This window comes from Sus scrofa, chromosome 9, assembly GCF_054392235.1.
Source record: "Sus scrofa isolate SSC_HxYL_T2T_F1_AM1 chromosome 9, Sscrofa_HxYL_maternal_Yorkshire_Landrace_v2.0, whole genome shotgun sequence".
Classification (NCBI taxonomy): domain Eukaryota; kingdom Metazoa; phylum Chordata; class Mammalia; order Artiodactyla; family Suidae; genus Sus; species Sus scrofa.
In genome coordinates, this window is record NC_139391.1 from 46,556,519 (window position 1) to 46,569,711 (window position 13,193).

Genomic DNA, 13,193 nt, shown 5'->3' on the forward strand with positions numbered 1-13,193 from the left:
TACAGTCGAATTCTTTTTTTTTTTTTTTTTTTTTTTGGCTTTTCTATGGCCGCACCCACGGCATGTGGAGATTGCCAGGCTGGGGTCTAATTGGAGCTGTAGCCACCAGCCTGCACCAGAGCCACAGCAAGGAGGGATCCGAGCTGCGTCTGTGATCTACACCACAGCTCACGGCAATGGCGGATCCTTAACTCACTGAGCGAGGCCAGGGATCGAATCTGCAACCTCATGGTTCCTAGTCAGATTTGTTAACCACTGAGCCATGACCGGAACTCCCACCATCACACTTTGATTGAACATGAACTTTATGTCGAATGCTAGGGAGTTAAGGATGACCCGTTGCTCGTATTTGCAACCTGGTGATACAAAGGGTTCAGGGGATCCCCCCTCCCCGCCATGGGAATTGCTAGGCAAACCACTGCTTAATCCTTCAGGAGACCAGAAAGGGGATTGGGACCAAGCAGGCACCTCTGCAATATCCTAATCCACAATTGTGCCTTAATCCAAAAGTGATGCTAAAATCATTTAATCTGTAGTTCATGTTAAGTATTGGTTTGAAGTTACACTGATAAGTCTGGGGGAGATACTTATATTTTCCTTTTAAAAATAGAATCCATGTATAAAAACTACACAGTTGAGCTGTCAGCACATGTCAGTTATTTAATTTCCTACATTGTATTGGATGTACTTTTTTTCTCTGCAATTAGTGTGGTAAATGAAAGTAATGAGATTGGTAATGAGTTGTAAGTAGCATAGTGTTTTTAATAAATAGTGTTGGGTGGTATTGAGGAGTGTTGGGTAGTAATTACAGTTCAAGTCCCTGAATGGAGTTTTGATAAATCATTGATGGAGAATAGTAATTAGAAGTAAAAGACTTTTTTTCTTTGGGGCCATTATCTAGTGATGATATGTTTCTTTTGGAAAAAAGTATGGGTTTCTGATTTCTCTTTGAAAAACAATCATGAGTTGTTTTCATTTAAAAGCTTCACTGTGTACTGTGTAGTTACACTTGTTAAACTGTTAAGTCTCTTCAAGTTTCTGAGTTGATTAGTTTCTAAAACTTGAAGCTTTAAGAAGATTTTAAGAATTTAATTGATCTACAAGTTCCCATCATGGCTCAGTGGAAACGAATCTGACTTGTAACCATAAGGACATAGGTTCGATCCCAGGCCTCGCTCACTAGGTTAAGGATCTGGTGTTGTGAGCTGTGGTGTAGGTTGCAGACGTGGCTCAAATCAGGCATTGCTGTGTCTGTGTGTGGTATAGGTGGGCTAGCGGCTACAGCTCCAATTTGACCCCAAGCCTGGGAACCTCCATGTGCTGTGGATGTGGTCCTCAAAAAACCAAAAAAAAAAAAAAAAAATCAATTCATCTAGCTTCTTAATTTATAGAGGAAGAGAGACTCTATAAATTACCAGAGTAACTTTTCAGAGGTCACATCATCAGTTAAGGTCAGTCACCAAACTGGGACCCAGGTATCTAGACTCCTGCTCTGTTCTTTCTGCTATACCTCCTGTTCTCTTGAGCAATTGATTCTTTTAAAACTGTAATCAAATTTTATGTGTTTTATGTATAGCTCACCATACTGAACTTGCTTTTGAAGTAAAATAAGCATAGTGCTTATTTTAATCATGTTTTTTAACATATGAAAAAGTTTGAAATGAAAAATGCTTCTGTGGATTAGTTAAGATCTACAGAGATAAGAATATTCATAATCTCATATGCTTATAGTTTTCTGCCTAATTAGAAATATAGTTCTTTAGTGTTAGAAAAAATTCTGTGTTCAGAATAGAATTAGGTATAGTTTTCTCTTTTTAAAATTTTCTCTTTTTAAAATTTTAGCAATTTCTAGGCATAATCTTATTCCCCTTTATTGCAGTTATAGCACTTTCACAATTTTTTTCTGTTGACCATTGAGCCCTTGGCAGAACCAAAGGGAGGATCTGGGCCAGTGAGGAAGCTGTTATGAATGGAGTATATGGCAGCTGTACAAGGATACTGTTAGTTTCTCAGAGCTAAGCATATTTCTTTTTGACATTGTTCTGAGTGATGCTGTAAATGTACAGACAGAAGTAAACAAAAGGAAGTCATTTTTGCTATTGCAAGACTTAGAAAGCAAAATAAAATTGGTCAAATAGAGAACAGATGAGCAGGAAAATACCTTTTAGAAATTTTTTGGTGAATGTGGTTTTTGTGTGTATGTGTGTGTGTGTGTGCAGTTTTTCATAACATCCTCATATTTTTATTTTTTAATGCTTTTTATTTTTTCCATTATAGTTGGTTTACAGTGTTCTGTTAGTTTTCTGCTGCACAGCAAATTGACCCAGTCACATGTATATGTATACATTCTTTTTCTCACATTATCCTCCATCATGTTCCATCAAAGTGACTAGATATAGTTCCCTGTGCTCTACAGCATGATCTCATTGCTTATCCATTCCAAATGCAATAGTTGCATCTGTTAACCCCAAATTCCCAATCCATCCCACTCCCTCCCCCTCGGCAACCACAAGTCTGTTCTCCAAGTCCATGAGTTTCTTTTCTGTGGAAAGGTTCATTTGTGCCGTAAAGTAGATTCCAGATATAAGTTATATCATATGGTATTTGTCTTTCTCTTTCTGACTTAATTCACTTAGTATGAGTCTCTAGTTCCATCCATGTGGCTGCAAATGGCATTATTTTGTTCTTTTTATGGCTAAGCTGTATTTGCTGTGTATATATACACCACATCTTCTTAATCCATTCATCTGTCAATGGAAATTTAGGTTTCCATGTCTTGGCTATTGTGAATAGTGCTGCAATGAACATACCAGTGCACGTGCCTTTTTTAAGGAAAGTTTTTCTCTTTGTTCATTTCTTTTTGGTTGGATGATTTCCATTTATTTTATGCTTTTGTACTTTTCTTTTTAGTTTTTTGAATGTAATGTTTGGTTTTGATTTGTGGTTGCCCTTGGTGAATGTGTTTTAAGCTTAGAAGTGCACCTTTGTACCTTAGAGGTTAAATAAAATTGCCAATTTAAGATTCACTAAGGTTCTTTGGGCTTTTGATGTTTGGTAACTATTGAATTAATCACAGAGCCTTGTTGGAACTTTTTCTCCAGAGGTTATAAATATTTAGGGCATTTTTTTTATTGCCAGAAGATTTTAATATCAAAAGAATTGCTCTGCCTATATAATTCCCCCATGGTCTGTGTTAGTGGAGTGATGATTTCCTTGGTCATGTGATGATTTATCTTTGAAAGGTCTTGAGAAAAGCAGATATTTAATCTACAAATTATCTTTACTAGATCACATTCTAAGGAGGGACTGATAATATTTGTGGCATGCACATGGTAGTAGTTTGTAAATGTGAACTATCAAGTATTTGGGAGACATTTAAAAATTCATGATACTTTAAATCTGGCATGTTATGAGGGATGATATATTTTTTTCAGTTCATTGTCATTAACAGCATTTATTGATTGCTTACTATAGATTGGACAGATCAATTTTAGTTTAGTTTTGTTGTTGAAAGGAAGTATACCTTTTTCCCAGAGGTATTAGGCAAATAGTGTATTTTAACCTTAATTCTGTAATGTTAATGCATTTGCCTTTATTTATTTTCTCAATGAATTTATTACATTTATAGTTGTACAATGATCATCACAATCCACTTTTATAAGATTTCCATCCCACAACCCCAACCCCCCAAACTGTCTCCTTTGGAGACCGTAATTTTTTCAAAGTCTGTGAGTCAGTATCTGTTCTGCAAAGAAGTTCATTCTGTCCTTTTTTCAGATTCCACATGTCAGTGAAAGCATTTGATGTTGGTGTCTCATTGTATAGCTGACTTCACTTAGCATGATAATTTCTAGGTCCATCCATGTTGCTAAAAATGCTGGTGTTTCATTCCTTTTAATGGCTGAGTAATATTCCATTGTGTATAATGTACCACATCTTCTCGATCCACTCCTCTGTCGATGGACATTTAGGTTGTTTCCATGTCTTGGCTATTGTAAATAGTGCTGCAATGAACATCGGAGTACATGTGTTTGCAAGTCATGGTTTTCTCTGGATAGATGCCCAGGAGTGGGATAGATGCCCAGGAGTGGGATAGCTGGATCAAATGGTAGTTCTAGTTTTAGTTTTTTGAGGAATCTCCATACTGTTTTCTACAGTGGTTGCAGCAATTTACAGTTCCACCAACAGTGTAATAGGGTTCCTTTTTCTCCCCCTCTTCAGCACTTATTGTTTGTAGTCTTTTTTTTTTTTTTTTTTTTTTTAATTTTCTTGGGCCACACCCTTGGCAAATGGAGGTTCCCAGGCTAGGGGTCCAATTGGAGCTGTAGCCGGCCTACGCCAGAGCCATAGCAACTTGGGATCCGAGACGCGTCTGCAACCTACACCATAGCTCACGGCAACGCTGGATCATTAACCCACTGAGCAAGGCCAGGGATCGAACCCGCAACCTCATGGTTCCTAGTCGGATTCGTTAACCACTGAGCCGCGACAGGAACTCCTTCTGCCCATTTTTTGATGGGGTTGTTTTTTTTTTTTTTTTTGGTATTGAGCTGCAGAAGGTGTTTATAAATTTTGGAGATTAATCCCTTGTCAGTTGATTCATTTGCAAAGATTTTCTCCCATTCTGTGGGTTGTCTTTTTGTTTTGTTTAGGGTTTCCTTTGCTGTGCAGAAACTTTTAAGTTTAATTAGGTCCCATTTGTTTATTTTTGTTTTTACTGTCATTACTCTATGAGGTGGATCTGAGAAGATGTTGCATCGTTTATGTCAGAGAGTGTTTGGCCTATGTTTTCCTCTAAGAGTTTTATGGTGTCTGGTCTTATATCTAGGTGTTTAATCCATTTTGAGTTTATTTTTGTGTATGGTGTTAGGGAGTGTTCTCATTTCATCCTTTTAGGTGTGGCTGTCCAGTTTTCCCAGTACCACTTATTGAACAAGCTGTCTTTTCTCCATTGTATATTCTTGCCTCCTTTGTCATAGATGAGTTGGCTGTAGGTGCATGGGTTGAATTCTGGGCTTTCTATCCTGTTCCACTGATCTATATTTCTGTCTTTGTGCCAGTACTATACAGTTTTGATGATTATTGCTTTGTAGCATAGTCTGAAGTTCAGGAGCCTGATTTCTCCTGTTCCATTTTTCTTTTTCAAGATATCTTTAGCTCATTTATTTGCCTTTAAATAGGAAGAATATATGGGTTGGTGTGGGTAGTCCTGGATATAAATGTAAACAGTTTTATAGGGAGCTCTGCTTAGTTTGGACCTTTGAAGGGGTAGATACTGTAGTTTTTGTAGATTGTTGGTCACCCTGTTCTCAGGTGACCTGCTACCTTTTCTTCTGACTACCAGGTAGTCAGAGACCATGCAGATTTGGGAGGGTAACTGTGGCATGGCCAAGATGGTAGAGATAATGGTGTCATCAAACGCATCAAAGGGTGATGTAAGCTCTAACATTCTGTCTTCGGTAGGTAATTCCTGCCTATAAATTTGTATGGAGATGGGAAGGGAACAAGCATTGAATGGCTACTTTATTAGAAACTCTGTAGTCCTTCATAAATGTTCATTATGAGGTGGTTTTATCTGTCTTATAGGTGAAAGAACTGAGGCTCAGCAGTTAAGAAATTTACTGAAGGTAAATGACTGAAATAGGACATTTTGATATGGCTATTTGATGTAATCTTGTCAATATATTAAAACATTTTGATTTAAGTTTCATTCAACCCTTAAAAGCTGATATTTTAGGCTTCATCGTAGTATCTCCTTGTTAATTCTTTTTTTTTTTGTCTTTTTGTTTACCTTTTCTAGGCCGCTCCCTCGGCATATGGAGGTTCCCAGGCTAGGGGTTGAATTGGAGCTGTAGCCGCCGGCCTACACCACAGCTCACAGCAGCGCTGGATCTTTTAACCCACTGAGCAAGGCCAGAGATTGAACCTATGTTCTCATGGATCCTAGTCGGGTTTGTTGACTACTGAGCCATGCAGGGAGCTCCATCATCTTATTATTATTTTATTTTAATTCTTTTCACAGAACCTGATATCTTTGTTGTTTATTGTCAGATTCCTCTCAGATTCAGGTGTATCGTATTTTCATTTCTGTGTCCCAATGCCTGACATAGATTTGTTGAATGGATGCAGTGAGAAAAATCAAAACCATCGGGTGCAACCTTCTTAAAAGTACTGCCTCCATGTTTCTGAATTTGTGGCTGTCTGAACCTGTTCTTACTCCTTTGCTTTCTTTTTTAGAGGAAGGAGGTGTCCCTTCTTTTAATGTCGTTGGGTGTTTAGTGTTCCTAGCTGTGTTGTGTATCTCATTTTCCATTTTCTTTTCATTTATCTTTTTCTCTTCTGGTTTCTTTCTTCACAGAAAAACATATTCAATATTTTTTGAAAAGAAAAACCTTCAGTTATATACCTCTTGCAGTCTTTGCTGGATCTTGATCATTTATTTAGTCTCAATGTCAGTTACCCCTAACTCCCTTCATGGACTAATTTAAGAACCTACCATTTTCATTTTCATATTTTAGTATAAATGTATATATTCTGTAAAAAATATGTTCTGAATTATAAATACCTGTTTTAGAAATGAAGTTTTGGACTATAATACTTATAAATTGGGAATTATTTGTTTTATTAATATGAGTTCTTAACTCTCTCACTTAGAATATAGCAGTCGTATGAGGTGGAGTCCTTTTTTTCTAGGCCATATTTTTCCCTTTTGGCTTGAAACCCTTGATAGGATAAGCAGCTTCCTAAAACACTGTTAAAATATTCATAAATTGGATATTTTTGTTGATTCAGCTTGTCTTTACTTACTAGGCTTATATAGAGCTGTTTTTCAAGAGTTCAGGAAATGATGTATAGAGAATAAAATATTTAGTTAAAAATTTTAATATTATATCATTTACAAGCCCCTTAGTAATTAAATGGGAATTTCACAGTTCTAGATGGACTTAAATGATCCCACTTCTGGGGGATCTGTCCCAAGGAAATAATCTGATGTTTAGAAGAATAAAATGTGCAGAGTTCTTCATTGCAGTGATACTTATAATAGTGAAGATTTAAAAGCAATATAATTGTTAAAGTAGAAGGGACGGTATAAGATACGGTATATCCATAGAATGGAATCTTTTAGACTTATTTTTAAAAATTGAAGTATAGTTGATTTATAATTTAGACATCTTTAAAAAGTTTATAATGAGCTTTTGGTGACACAAGAAAATAGGCATTTAAAAATAGGAAATAAAAAGTGTGATTTCTGCTTCTACCAATGTTAAGAGTACATTATTATTATTATTATTATTATTTTGGTCTTTTTGCCATTTCTAGGGCCACTGCCAAGGCATGTGGAGGTCCCCAGGCTAAGGGTCGAATCGGAGCTGTAGCTGCTGGCCTATGCCAGAGCCACAGCAACACGGGATCTGAGCCACGTCTACAGCCTACACCACAGCTCACGGCTACACTGGATCCTTAACCCATTGAGCAAGGCCAGGGATCGAACCTGCAACCTCGCGGTTCCTAGTTGGATTCGTGAACCACTGAGCCATGACGGGAACTTCAAGAGTACATTATTTTGAACCAAATAAAACTGCTGAGGAGTTCCTGTGTGGTGCAGCGGAAACAAAACTGACTAGTATCCATGAGGATGTGGGTTTCATCCCGGGCCTTGCTCAGTGGGTTAAAGATCTGGCATTGCTATGAGCTGGGGTGTAGGTCTCATACATGACTTGGATCTGATGTTGCTCTGGCTGTGGCATAGACCGGCTATTGCAACTCTGATCCGACCCCTAGCCTGGGAACTTCCATATGCCTCAGATGTGGCCCTAAAAAGCAAACAAACAAACAAACAAACAAAAAAACTCAAAACCATTTGGCGTTCCCATCATGATTCAGTGGAAAACATACCTGACTAGTATCCATGACAATGCAGGTTTGATCCCTAGCCTTGCTCAGTGGGTTAAGGATCTGGCGTTGCTGTGAGCTGTGTTGTAGGCCAGTAGCTACAGCTCCAATCCGTGGGTTGGAGGTCCCAGAAAGACAAAACTAAAAACAAAAAAAAAAGAAACAAAACTGCTGACAGCTAGAAAGGCTAGATGTTCAAGAGCTATAAAGGCGGTGAGGAATTAGAGACCAGGTTCTGGAAGATAAGGAGAGCTCTGAGAGGTAAGCCTGGATTTTGAGGCTACCTTGCCCATGAGATCATTGCTGATGCTAGAGTGATAGCTGAGAGGCTGTTTACTTCCTACAGGCCAGGCATATAGGATTTTTTTTTTTTTTTTTTTTGGCTTTTGAGGGCTGCACCCACAGTGTATGGAAGTTCCCAGACTAGGGTGCCTAATTGGAGCTGCAGCTGCTGGCCTGCACCACAGCCACAGGAACTCTTGATCCAAGCGACCTACACTGCCGTTCACAGCAACATTGGATCATTAACCCACTGAACGGATTGGATTATTAAGCCACTGAGCGGGGCTAAGGCTCGAACCCGTGTCTTCATGGATACTAGTCAGGTTTGTTACCTCTGAGCCACAAGGGCAACTCCTAGAAGTGATAGCTGAGAGGCTGAATAGAGTTTCGGGGATACTCATATTAAAGAAGACAAAAAAAATTGGAATTAGGGCCAGCCAAGGTAGAGGGCCTGGGGAAACACTCAAGGTTTTGGGGTTGGGTTCCCGAGGACCTAAATTGTAGAAGTATGGGTGAAACAGAAGTAAAGCAGTCTTTTTCAAGGGTCCAAAGACTGAGGCCCATCTTTTTAATCTTTTCAATTTTGGATTAGATTAAGATGACCTGGAGTTCCTAGTTTCCCTAGCCAGTCTGTCCTGCTAGAAGCAAAAGTAAATAACGTCATCCATACCCTCAGATTCTCTCTGTAATTTTTTATATATAATTTTCAGCACTTAATAAAAAATAACTACGCTTAGGAAAAGACAAACTACAACTGAAAACTAACAGGAAAAATTGATAATGGAAACACACCCTCAGGGCAGTTCTCTTGTGGCTCAGTGGGTTAAGGATCCTGTATTGTCACTGCAACAGCTTGAGTCATAGCTATGGCACAGGTTTGATCCCTGGCCTGGGAACTTCTACATGCCATGGAAACAGCCAAAAAAAGAAAAGAAACACAACCAGAGTTGCCGTCATGGCTCAGTGGATAATGAACCTGACTAGTAACTAAGAGATTGAGGGTTCGATCCTTGGCCTTGCTCAGTGGGTTAAGGATCCGGTGCTGCTGTGAGCTGTGGTGCAGGTCGCAGACTCGACTCAGATCCCATGTTGCTGTGACTGTGGTGTAGACTGGCGGCTATAACTCCGATTGGACCCCTAGCCTGGGAACCTTCATATGCCGTGTGTGCGGCCCTAAAAAGCCAAAAAAAAAAAAAGAAAGAAACACACCCACAAGGGGATACAGATATTTAAGCTATCAATCATGGACTTATATCTATGATTAATATGTTAGAGGAATTAAAGATAAAGATAATTTTGTCAGATCTGAAATGGTAATGAAATAGAAATTCTAGAACTGAAAAACACAAGAACTGATTATTAAAAAACTCAGTGGCAAGTTTAAAAGGATAAAGCTGAAGAAAAAATTAGTCAAGTCTGGAGTTCCCATCGTGGTGCAGCAGAAATGAATCTGACTAGGGATCATGAGGTTGTGGGTTTGATCCCTGGCCTCCTCGCTCAGTGGGTTAAGGATCTGGTGGTGTTGTGAGCTGTGGTATAGGTCGGCAGCTGTAGCTGCAATTCAACCCCTAGCCTGGGACCCCCATATGCCCCAAGTGAGGCCCTAAAAAGCAAAGAAAAAAAATTAGTGAAGTCAGGAAAAAAAATCCAGACTAAGCATTGAGAGACAAAAGAATGGAGAGTATAGAAAAGTGTGTGAAACATTTGGAATATGCAGTGAAGATTTTATATATATGTACTTGAAGTTCCAGAAGGAGAGAAGAAAGAGAATGGGACAGAAGCAATATTTGATGAGAAATTGGCTGAGAATTTTCCAAAACGGGTGGAAATCAGCAAGTCACAAATTAAAGAGGCTCTGTAGATACCAGGAAAAATCCAAAGCAAACTACACCTAGGCGCATCATAGTAAAACTGCTGAAAACTTGAAGTAAAATCTTAAAAGCAACCACAGCATACAGGACAATTTATCTTCAAAGGAGTAACATTAAGATGATAGCCTCACTTTTCAGCAGTAACAATGGGATCCAGAAAGCATGGGAATAGGCATACCTCATTTTATTGCACTTCACTTTATTGCACTTAACAGGTAATGCATTTAATGCATTAAATTGAAGGTCGTAGCAACCCTATGTTGTCATTTGATGGTTAGCATTTTTTTTGTTTTTTTTTTGACTTTTTGCCTTTTCTAGGGCCGCTCCTGCGGCATATGGAGGTTCCCAGGCTAGGGGTCTAATCAGAGATGTAGCTGCCAGCCTATGCCAGAGCCACAGCAACTCGGGATCTGAGCCGCCTCTGCGACCCACACCACAGCTCACGGCAACACCAGATCCTTAGCCCACTGAGCAAGGGCAGGGATCGAACCCACCACCTCATGGTTCCTAGTCAGATTCGTTAACCACTGCACCACGACGGGAACTCCGATGGTTAGCATTTTTTAGCAATAAAGTAGTTTTACATTGAGGTACATCCATTGTTTTTTAAAACATAATACTATTGCACACTTAGCAGACTACAGTATAGTATAAACATAACTTTTATGTACATTAGGAAACCAAAGAGTTTGTGTGAGTAGCCTTATTGCTGTACTTGCTTTATTGCGATACTCCCTTTATTGCAGTGGTTTGGTACCGAAACTGTAATATCTCCGAGGTATGCCTGCAGCTATAAAGTGATGACAGAAAGTAACTGCCAATCCTTATCCAGTGAAAATAGCCTTTGAAAGTGAATACAAAATAAAGATGTTTTCAGATAAATAAGAACTGAGAAAAACTTGTAGCCAGAAGCCTATACCCTAAAGGAACTACTAAAGGATGTTCTTTAGGTGAAAGAAAATGGTTTCAGATGCCGTGAAGAGCATTGGGAACCATGGGTAAATATGAATGAGCATTGGCTGTGTGAAATAATAACAAAAGTAGTATAATGATTTTTGGACTTAATATGGATTAAAGTATGTGATAGTAATGGCATATAACTTGAAAAGAGTAAATGGAGTTAGTGTTTTAAATTCCTTGAATTGTCTGGGAAGTGGTAAAAGCACTACTTTATATGAGATTTCATGAGTCAGAGATGCATTTTATAATTACTAAGGTAATCACCAAAAGAGTAGTAAAAGAATACATGTATTTGGTAAGCTAATGGGGGAGAACACTAGGAAAATTTTAAAAATGCTTAAAGCAAAAGAGACTAAGAAAGAGGAAGTAAAGGAATATGAAGCAGGAAAGACAGAGAAAACACATAGTAAATTCTTTTATTTTTTATTATAGGATCAGTACTTATGAAGTGAAACTTATGAAATTACCAGTTTTTGACCTACAGTAGTAACAGTTTCATAATTGAAGTATAAACAGATTTTGGTTAAAACCAAAGATTGTCAGAATGGGTTAAAAGGAAACCAGTTATATTCTGCATGACAAAGAGTCATGCATTAACTGTAAGAATACAGAATTTTTGAAGGCAGAAGAATGGAAAAAGATACCATGCAAATACCAACCCAAGTGAGTTGGTTTAGCTGTGTTAGATATATTAAAGTGGACTTTTAAGGCAAGAAGTGTTTCTAGAGATAAAGAAGGATGTTTTGTTGATAAAAGTTTCAGTTTACCAAGAAGAAAATAAAAAGGATGGCGAAGAATATACAGTATTATAATTGTGTTGATTTTTTGTGTGTGTGTGTCCTTTTTTTTTTTAGGGCTGCACCTGCGGCGTATGGAGATTCCCAAGCTAGGGGTCGAACTGGAGCTGTAGCTGCTGGCCTGCACCACAGCCATAGCATTGCCAGATCCTAGCCACATCTGTGATCTACACCACAGCTCACAGCAACGCTGAATCCTTAACCCCACTGAGTGAGGCCAGGAATCAGACCCGTGTCCTCATGGATACTAGTCAGGTTCGTTAACTGCTGAGCCACAACAGGAACTCCCGATTTTCTCATCTTCTAAAGCTTTATTTGCCTTTCACATTTAGGTCTTTAGTCCCTCTAGTATTTTTTTGTTTTTGTTTTTTTGTATCATGTAAGGTGAGGGTTTAGTTTGATCTTCTTTTTTTCCTATATGGATACTTAATTGTTCCACTACTATTTTTGGAAAAGATAACTCCTTTATGATAAGACAAGGGCCTATATATGTGTGGGTCTATTTCTAGACCTTTTTGTTCCATTAATTGATCTTTTCCAGACACAGAAAAATCCATGTAAATGGAAAGTGCAAAATAAAATGGTAAGAATAAATAAAAATTATCAGTCATTATAACAAATATAAAATGGACTAAACTCACCAGTTAAAAAACAAAGATTTTTGGAGGTTCCCACATGGTGCAGTGGGTTAAGGATCCGGCATTGCTGAAGCTACAGGCTGTAACTTGGGTGCAGGTTTTGATCCCTGGCCTGAGAACCTCCATATGCTATGAGTGTGGCCAGAAAACAAGCAAAAGATTGTTACCTTGGATTAAAAACATTTTTTAATTTTTAAAATTTTTTTAGCCAGGAATCAAACCTGCACCATAGTAGTAGCCAGAGCTACAGCAGTGACAATGCTGGATCATTAACTTACCAAGCCAGCTGGGAACTCCTAGCTATATATTCTTGAAAAAAGGCCTAGTTAAGGAGTTCCAGCTGTAGCAGAGGGGGTTAAGAATCTGACTTCAGCTGCTTGGGTTGCTGTGGAGGCACGGGCTGGATCCCCAGTTTGGTGCCATGTGTTAAAGGGTCTAGTGTTGGTGCAGCTGCAGCGTAGGTTGCAGCTGTGGCTCAGATTTAGTCCCTGGCCTGGGAATTTATATATGCCGTGGATGCAGCCATTAAAAAAACGAAAACAAAAACCCTCGTTAAAACTAAGAACTCTGAAAAAGCTGAAAGTAAGAGAATTGCTAAGCAAATTCTGAGACCCCTGAATTTATATGGAAAGGAATAGTGTCTCAGTTCATCTCCTTGCTGGGTCCAAGGCCTCTGTGCTCCTGTCCCCTAGTGGTTGGTAAAGGTCTACTGCCTGAGGTCGGGTTACTGAAGGTTTCTCTCCCAGAGCAGC

At 38.7% G+C, this 13,193-nt stretch overlaps 1 protein-coding gene across 2 annotated transcripts in view; it reads left to right on the top strand.

The window, feature by feature from the left end:
* Positions 1–13,193, top strand: part of CBL (Cbl proto-oncogene) — an 89,010-nt gene that overhangs the window by 9,232 nt on the left and 66,585 nt on the right. The window lies entirely within an intron of this gene.